The sequence below is a fragment of the Camelus ferus genome, chromosome 11 (assembly GCF_009834535.1).
Source record: "Camelus ferus isolate YT-003-E chromosome 11, BCGSAC_Cfer_1.0, whole genome shotgun sequence".
In the NCBI taxonomy this organism is placed as follows: domain Eukaryota; kingdom Metazoa; phylum Chordata; class Mammalia; order Artiodactyla; family Camelidae; genus Camelus; species Camelus ferus.
In genome coordinates this window covers 28,258,097-28,266,411 of record NC_045706.1, presented here as the reverse complement: position 1 = coordinate 28,266,411, position 8,315 = coordinate 28,258,097, and the positions used below count along the sequence as shown (strand labels likewise).

Genomic DNA, 8,315 nt, shown 5'->3' with positions numbered 1-8,315 from the left:
ATGTTATATATTTTCAAAATGTAACAGAAGAGGGTTTTTAGTTTTGTTTTATTTGTATGTTTGCACTTTTAAAGGTCATTCAGCAGATTTTTTTTTTCTAATTTTGTCAGAAGACACATAAAATTTACAGTCTTAAAGTGTATCATTTTTAAGTGTATGGTTTTTTAGTGTTAAATATACTCACATTGTTGTGACCCTAAGAGGTACCTTATTAACCCATTAAAACACTATTGGTGCTATCCTAATCTTACATTTTTTTTTAATGAAAAACATGGAACTTGTACTCTTTAAGGGACTTGCCCTTCTCACACAATGAGCTGCCCTTAATACTCATGATTCCAAACCATTATACTTGTCTCTATACCACTTGGCATTCTTGGCTCAACCTGGAATTAGAATGAGGGTTTTACAGGGGGCAAAGTGGGTGGGAAAGAATAAATTAGGAGTTCAAGATTTGCAGATACTAACTCCTATGTATAATATAGATAAACTGAAACAGTATTCTCTACACCAGAAATTGACACAACATTGTAAACTGACTATACTACAATAAATATTAAAAAAAAAAAAAAAGATGGATTTAATCTAATAGTTTTCTTTTAGATTCACTTTTAACTAAGTCTCAACTATTAATATGTCACTCTTGAATAAACTTACATTGCTTTTTAGGATGAGAATTAAATCTATATTATGAAATTGACAGTAAAGAAATGACATTTGAGGCATACTGCTAAGTAGAAGTCGGCATTTTGACTCAATGCTGAAAAAGGTGAATCTTGAAGAGTAGAGAATATCCCAAGTTTAAGAGACAATTAGATGGATCTGGCCTGGTTTAAAATCCCAGCTCTTCTAATTTCTTACTACATGATCTTGAACAAGTTATTGAACTTTTCTGAGCCTCAATTTTCTTATCTGTGAAGGGAGGCTCATGCTACCTACCTTATGCTGCGAGGCTTAAATGAGATTCTATATGTAAAATACTTAGCACTGTGCTATATTAGGCTCTTTGCAAATACTCAATAAATGAAAGCTAGGAGTGGAAGCACCTGGCAGGAGTTAATTTGGTGTGAGAGATGAAGGGAGAGTGAGAAAATCAGACTGAAAGTTGTGGAGGAAGCTGTTTATATTAATTAGAACTTTGAAAACGAGGCAGATGAATTTATACTAAACTGGGACACTGGACAGCCGATCTTGTTTTATCTCTAAAGTCAGAGACGTAAAAGTGTTGGAAATTAAAATTGAGACCTGGAATGCTGCTTTTCTGATTTCTTGGTCCTAGTTTCAAAGGAATATTATCAAACTAGTCCTCATTGTTTATTTTCATAGACTGAGTGGAATAAAAGTTGTTAGAAAGTACAAGATGTTCAAGATTTAAAAAATACAAAGTTACATAGAATTTATCTTCCTTTCCGTTGTATACAGTTTTTGTATTTTCAAGATTGGAATTTTACATGCTTTGAATCTGTAGATTTTTCTTTTTACGTGGGGTAGTTTGAATAAGAAAATGTTAGAGCTAAGTGAGCTGAGTGGGATTGTGGGGATGTGTGGTGTGTGCTATATGATTTACTATGTGATAACAAAAGTAGAATTTGCCACTTTTAAGGGTTATACCATAGATTTGTATGATTTCAAGAATGGAGATTAAAAACTTCAAGAGAATATGAGAAAAGTTGGGATATAGAAGATCCCATAAAAATGACAAAAAACTCAGGACACCAATAATTGCTTATTTAGATGCATAGTCTGCTGTCTCCCTCGTTCACCCAAAAAGAAACCAGGAATAGCTGTCAAAAAACATATCACTTAATTTTTTGAGAGGAAAAAGAAAATCTGTGTTACAGAGATCCTTCATGTGAACTACTAAGTATCTTTTTGGTTTGTGTTGGTGTCAGCTCTCCAATCCTCCTTTAGATCCTCTGTCTGTGAAAACACTGCACTGCGAGGTGGTGCTGCAGGGTTGTGAGTTTGTCGTTATTGTTATGTTGTTTCTACAAAAGAAATACATTCCCGTTGTAATGAGAAGAATCTCGTCTGGATTGACTCCTCTCAGTTCCACTCCGGGGAAACTTGTTTCTACTGGGCCTTGACAAACGTTTCTTTCCTCTCACCCTCCTTTAAAAGAGCATCATGATGTGGTGCGTTTTCTCTTACTTGGGGAATGAACACTTCTGTCTTCTGCCTAAGCAGTGGTTTTTTGTTTTTGATTCTGGTTTTGGGTTTTTGTTTTTTAGTCTAAGTCTGTCATTGTCCTGGTCATTTGAAAGGAATTAGAAATTTCTACCAAAGAACAATGTAGATTTTAGTCTCCCACCTGACAGATACAAAAACAAAAAAAGAAATAGCCCAGACTCACTGACTTGTCATGAGCTCTCATGTAATCCTGACCTTCTGAAATGTCAGTTATGCCTTTAAGGTCAGATCTCTCTTAAGTCGTGAGTCCAGGGACAGACTCATTTTCTGTTCAAATCAGCCCTGGGCAGAGGTCTGTCCTCTCTGTCTGAAATTTTTACATTATTTCCTAAAGCCTATTTCAAAGTGTTTTCCAAGAATCCTTAGTTATAATACTCCTTAGATTAATAATATAGGCTTGCATTCTCACCAAATCAGTATTTAGTTATATCATTTAGGGTTATTTCTTCCCCTACTTCAGGAGCTATCATTTTTAAAAGGCATGCCATTCAGTCCAATATCCCCTCTTTCACAGCCTCTGAACCCTCCTTCCTTTTGTTTGTATTAATTAACAAGTGTAATATGTTTGGTCTTGCATGCATAGTCTTACCTGGGTTGATAGAAACAAAAATCAATTTGGTTGTGGGGAGGGGAACTTTTTCAGAAGTAAATAGTTTGACAGAAGTGTCTGTTTTTGTGAGTCTATTATATTCCTCCAGGGGAGATGGAAGCATTGGACTGTTGTGCTTAATGACCCCTTGCTCTGATTTCTGACTTACCAAGTAACTTTCTGACTATATATTGGCTTCCCAGCTACATTTGCCTCTAGGGTAAAAATATGTTGAAGAGTGAACATGAAGCACTCCTTGATAATTATGTTTGTTATTGTAATTTAATAAGTGTGACAATCTGGTTAAATTTAAGAGAAACAGGAGGTACAATATACAAAGCCTTAAACTGCTTCTGTCATATTTAGATCTACTCAAAATAATAGCCTGTAATTAAGCCTTGAGATACAGAAAAGCTAGCAAATTATGGCTTCATGTCCAGTAAGCACCCTCTGAAGCACTTCTTCCTTTCCCCAATTTACATTACTAATTCATAATTTTTTGTTCTGCCCTACTTTCAGTGAACTTGGTTAAGAACACGGTAAACTCAGAAAGCTCTCACAAAGGGATTACATGTCTTTTGTGTTAGATCAGTAGTTCTTAACTATTCTTCCACTCCACACCTGAACTATGCCATGTTGCCATCAGCAAGAGTGGCTCACTGAGGAATTTTACAGGTTGAAGAGATAGATACATCCTGGATTTGACACACACACAGCACCCCCTGCCCCCCACCCCCTGCCCAACATACACCATCCCCCACTACCCTGATCGTTGGGGAGTAATAAATAGTTCTCCTTTACCCCATTTTTGAAAACTTTTTCTGTCTAAATACAAATTGAGATCATTTGGATTTCAGCCACCTGGAAATCAGGTATTAAACTGCCTGATTTTAAGTCACTTTCTATTCTGTGATCTTACGAATTTAATTTCTCACTTTTCTATGTCACCCTTGCCTGCCTTCTTACTGTTCCTCCTAGCTCAGTTCCAGGGAAAGAAAGCTTGATTGTTCAGTAGTTTACTGCATGACAACTATACATGGCCTTTTAGATAGTGAAGAAAAACCCCAGATGCACACACAAAATTTTGTCATAGTTCTTGGAGTATTCCTGTATCCAGGAAGATACAGGAAGGGAAGATACACAGGTGTGAAATAGCCAAGGGTAGAAGCATTTCCTAGTGTAGAGCTTGTCAGCAGATTTAGCCAGGCCTTTGAACATACTTACATTTTCTGAGCTTAAAGGGCCAGAAATAAGGAATTAGGGAACATAATTTCAAATTATTGTCTAGCAAAAAATACAGCTCTTATTGCCTTTAGGGAGGCTAACGATGCATTTTTCTGTTTTCTTGTATTTGAAGAGAAGAATCAAGCCAAATTAACTTACAACTCTTAATTATTTGGTCTACTGTCTCTCAAGTGTTGTCTCAAGCATTCTCTCCCTTTCTGTTTTCCTGGGACTACCTTTTTCTGCTTCTAAGATTAGCTCCTATCCAGACATCATTCACTGTCTCTATCAATCTTTTATGGTCAAAAAGAATATATTTTAGTCATCAGTGATGTTGACTTGCCATCAAGCAGTTTCATCAGTAGTTACAGAGTAGATACTGAGAGACTAATTGAATCCATCAGTCCCAAATTCTAGACTCTTAAAATTGTCATTTCAGCTCTCTGCCACATCTCTTCTCTATTTGATCTTTTTACCCTAAGAGAACATAAGCACTGACCATCTACCATTTATATTAACCACAGGAATGCTTTCGTTTGGGAATTTAAGTACCGTGGTATTGACAAAGTAGGAAGCTCAGCTGTTTCTGACCTCTGACCTAGAAAAACATCACTGAGTAAATCATTAAAGATCTGATTGTGAAGCAACACATCATTCTTAAACTGTGCCTTTCAGAGCTTTTATGAATATTATCTTATCCTTCTACCACACCCTTAAGAATTAGGCATTGAACTGGGGTTAGAAAGACAAAAGTAGTCAAGGTCATGCAGGCCATTTCTCATCAAGGAGAAAGACTCAGAACTAATCCAGGTAGTTGGAAGTCAAGGTTCCCTCCTCTTCAGCCCTTCCTCCCCTTCACCAGTCCCTAGGATCTTACTTCTTTGGTGGTGGTGATGAAGTATTTCTGACTGATAAATAATTCACTTAACTATTGCAGAGAGTCCTGCTATTGCGTGGAAGGAACATGAAATCACACAAGTGATTTCAAAGTCCGTAATGAATTATTGTTCTTGTAAAAATCTAATATAGTCAGTTGTGAAGGACATACTGTGATGCCAGCTGTAATCACTGAACTAAAACACTTGCTTCTCCTTAGGTCGAGTTGTGTGAACAATCTACAGGAGAGAAGCTCCCCTCTCTAATTTCCCTGCTTACTGTCTGAGTACTCTAAATTAGGGGCAAATGTTGTATTTAGGCTCTACTGAAGGTCTAAGGCTATCTGAATAATTGAATAACTAGATGCAAAGATAAAAACCAACTGTTTTAAAATTCAGGCAAAAAATTGGCTATCACTCTTTTTTTTAACATGAGAAAAATAATAATAAAATTAAACTTCAGGAAGTTGACATTGATTTTTAAAATTAAATAGTCAACTAATATGAAATTAAAATTCATCTAAACCTAGGTCCTATTGAGAAAACTTCCTGAGAAAATCAAACAAGGTAGGAATAGGAAGCTGGATAATTTAGAGGCACAGTCAAAAGTAATTTTATTACTATAGTTAAAAAGTTAGCTATTATAGCAGGGCCCATTTAATGGCCCCTGGACAAAGGTTAGTATTAGTGTGAAGGTTCTCAGACTGAAGGGAAGCTGCTAGTGAACTCATGCCTGAGTGTTCAGTTGCCTACCAGGCATCTCAGATTCAAAATCTTATAAACATTTCAAATCAACGTGTACAGGACTAGCTCATCAGATACACACAGCCACAAGCTTCATTGCCTGTGTTCCTATCTCAGTAAATGGTGCTGCCCAGGAAGAAAACCCAGGAAACATCCTTGATGCTCCCTTTCCCTCTCTTCTTTTTTGCTAAGAGGAAACAGGAAAACATGAAATGCGGCTCCTACTTATACGCTCAGGTAGCTTATATCCACTTGGAAAGCTAAGACAAAGACAAGGCAGGTTAAGTCAGTAAAAGATAAAAATTACAGGATAAATAAGCAAGACCCCTTATAATTGCCAAAGACTTTTACAAACCATTATAGCTTAGGATTTAAGGGAACGATAGTCACTCCAGGTGAAGATAGTTTTGAGGTGGCCAAGGATGTAACTGACACAAGAGCACGCTACTGCTTCGGCTCGTGACCTATGGTTCACAAGAGCTTTGTCCCTGATCTTTTTTACCAGGAAAATACAAACACAAATGACCCTCTGTTGATGTCTTTTTCTCTCAAGCAAGGTTGCCATTTGCAGTTTTCATCTTTTCATCTCCCGAGCTTCCCCAAACCACTACTGTAAATGCCTTTGAAGGTTGGTATAGCCTGTGTCCACCCATCTGATGCTGCTTTTCAGCATCAAAATGCTGCACTGCATTGTGCCAGGTTAGAGTTCAGTGGGTGCTAACAGTGTGTCTTTAGTGTGCCTTAGCTGTGAAGACACCACTTCCCCCTCCCATAGTGCTGGGAAATAGATACCTACCGATGGTTGTCTGTTTGAGCCTCAGGGACTAGTTGAGCCATGTTGCCACAGTCATTGCTTCAGAGCTGGTTGCATGGTCCTTTGGAAGATCTTACATTAGTTTGGGGTGATTAAAATATTGAATCATTATTAAGTTATTGAAAATTTGGGACAGCAGCAGATCCTAGGCTTACAATCATAAAGCAAGTTAGGTATCATCTGTGGATTAATCATTATTCAGTTTTTTATTCTCTATGAGCATCACTTTAGAAAAAAGTGCTTTCTCAGTTTTTCTTCAGAGAGCACTCTGCCCTTTTATTGGGCACATGCCTTGATTTCATGAATCCCAAGGCATATTGTTAACTCCAAACACCAAAGCCTGCTCCCAGAGCATAGCCACAGGCATGAAGCAGTGTCCAGAACATCCTCAGACTTTGGTGATGAGTGTGCTGCTTCAGTTGGAGAGAACTATTTATCTCTTCAGTCTTGTCTACAGTAAGATGCCATGATATTTTTTAATCTTTCTCATAGATCTTTGTCAACAATTTTTTTTGCGCTTATATTCTTTGATGCGTTGAAAACCCAGTAATAACCCACTTATTTGTGGTCGGCTATCTCAGAAACATCAGGAACACACCCAAGAGCCAAAAACTGAGGAACAAACTCCTCTGGACATAACCGCAGGGACCTCCTGGAGGGGGTCCTTCAGCAGGGACTCCGGAATTCCCCATGAGCTGCGAAGTCTGCAGCTGTAGGCGGAGTTTAAGTACCCATGTATATCTCATTGAGTCCAAGAGTTGGAAGTGACTGCTAAGTCACTCACCCAAGGGTGTCACTTGTGTCTTTACTTCTCTGAAGGAAGGGAGGGGCTTCTTCCTGTTGACCTTCCAGGTATTTCCTTTCTAAAACTTTTTACTGAAGGACAGTATATAGACAGAAAAATACACATATCGTAAGTATCTTGTTCAGTGAGTTTTTTTTCCAGTTGCTTTTGGTCTTTCCTTCTCATTGTTAGATTTTGGCCCCATAACCAGCATGTACTTTAAAGTTCACCATCCCAATGCAGCTGTTATAATACTTCTATAATAATCTTTTGTTCTTGGTTTATTCACAATGCAGTGATCAGTCTCATGTTTGAGGTAGGCATTTTCTAAGACATTTCTAGTTTTTCAAATCCGTAGTCTAATATAGGCCCTTTCAGATACCCACACAATAAAACTGCTCTTTTGCTAGTTGTGAAAATAAAAATACAGTGTAACCTTTTCTCTTGCAAAGCAGTTTAGATTAAACAACAGATATGATTAATAGTTTCTTGGTTTTATTTCATTTCGTTTTGTATTTAGGCATGTTTCAGCTTTATTCACCTACTTGGTCTTAAAAATCTCCGTAAGTCAGGAACAGAGAAAGTAAAGTTGAGTACCTGCTGCTTTGTGCTTTATGAAAATTATCTAATATCTCACAACAATCCTTTGAAATACTGATATTCAGTTCCAACTTACAGAAGAGCGAACCAAGAGAGGTTAAGTAATTTGCCTGAGATCCTATATAGATAGCAAATGTCAGAGGTAGAATATAGGCTTTTCATATTCTACAATCTATGTTTATTCCACTAAAATCACACTGCTTCAGAGGCCAGAAGAGGGTGGGGAGGTAGGAGGCTGATGTAGGCTGTCTAGGGTGTGGCTTCCTATAAAGGCACCTCATAACTGGGAGATAGTCAGAGATCAAAGCACATCAGCTGCATGGGCTTAGTAAAAATCCCAACATCCAGAAACACAAAGCAGCTCTTGAAAACACTTGGCTGTCTAAGCAGAAATTGCCTTTAGCCTGTCCTGAATCCAGTATCACTCTTGCCTGCCATCCCCACTGTCCAGGTTGAACTCTAAGAATTATCCTAGATAATATACAGAAATGGTTG

The 8,315-nt window shown here is 37.7% G+C and overlaps 1 protein-coding gene across 12 annotated transcripts in view; it reads left to right on the top strand.

Moving 5' to 3' along the window:
• Positions 1-8,315, top strand: part of LCOR (ligand dependent nuclear receptor corepressor) — a 110,928-nt gene that overhangs the window by 86,840 nt on the left and 15,773 nt on the right. The gene's annotated exons all lie outside the window — the stretch shown is intronic.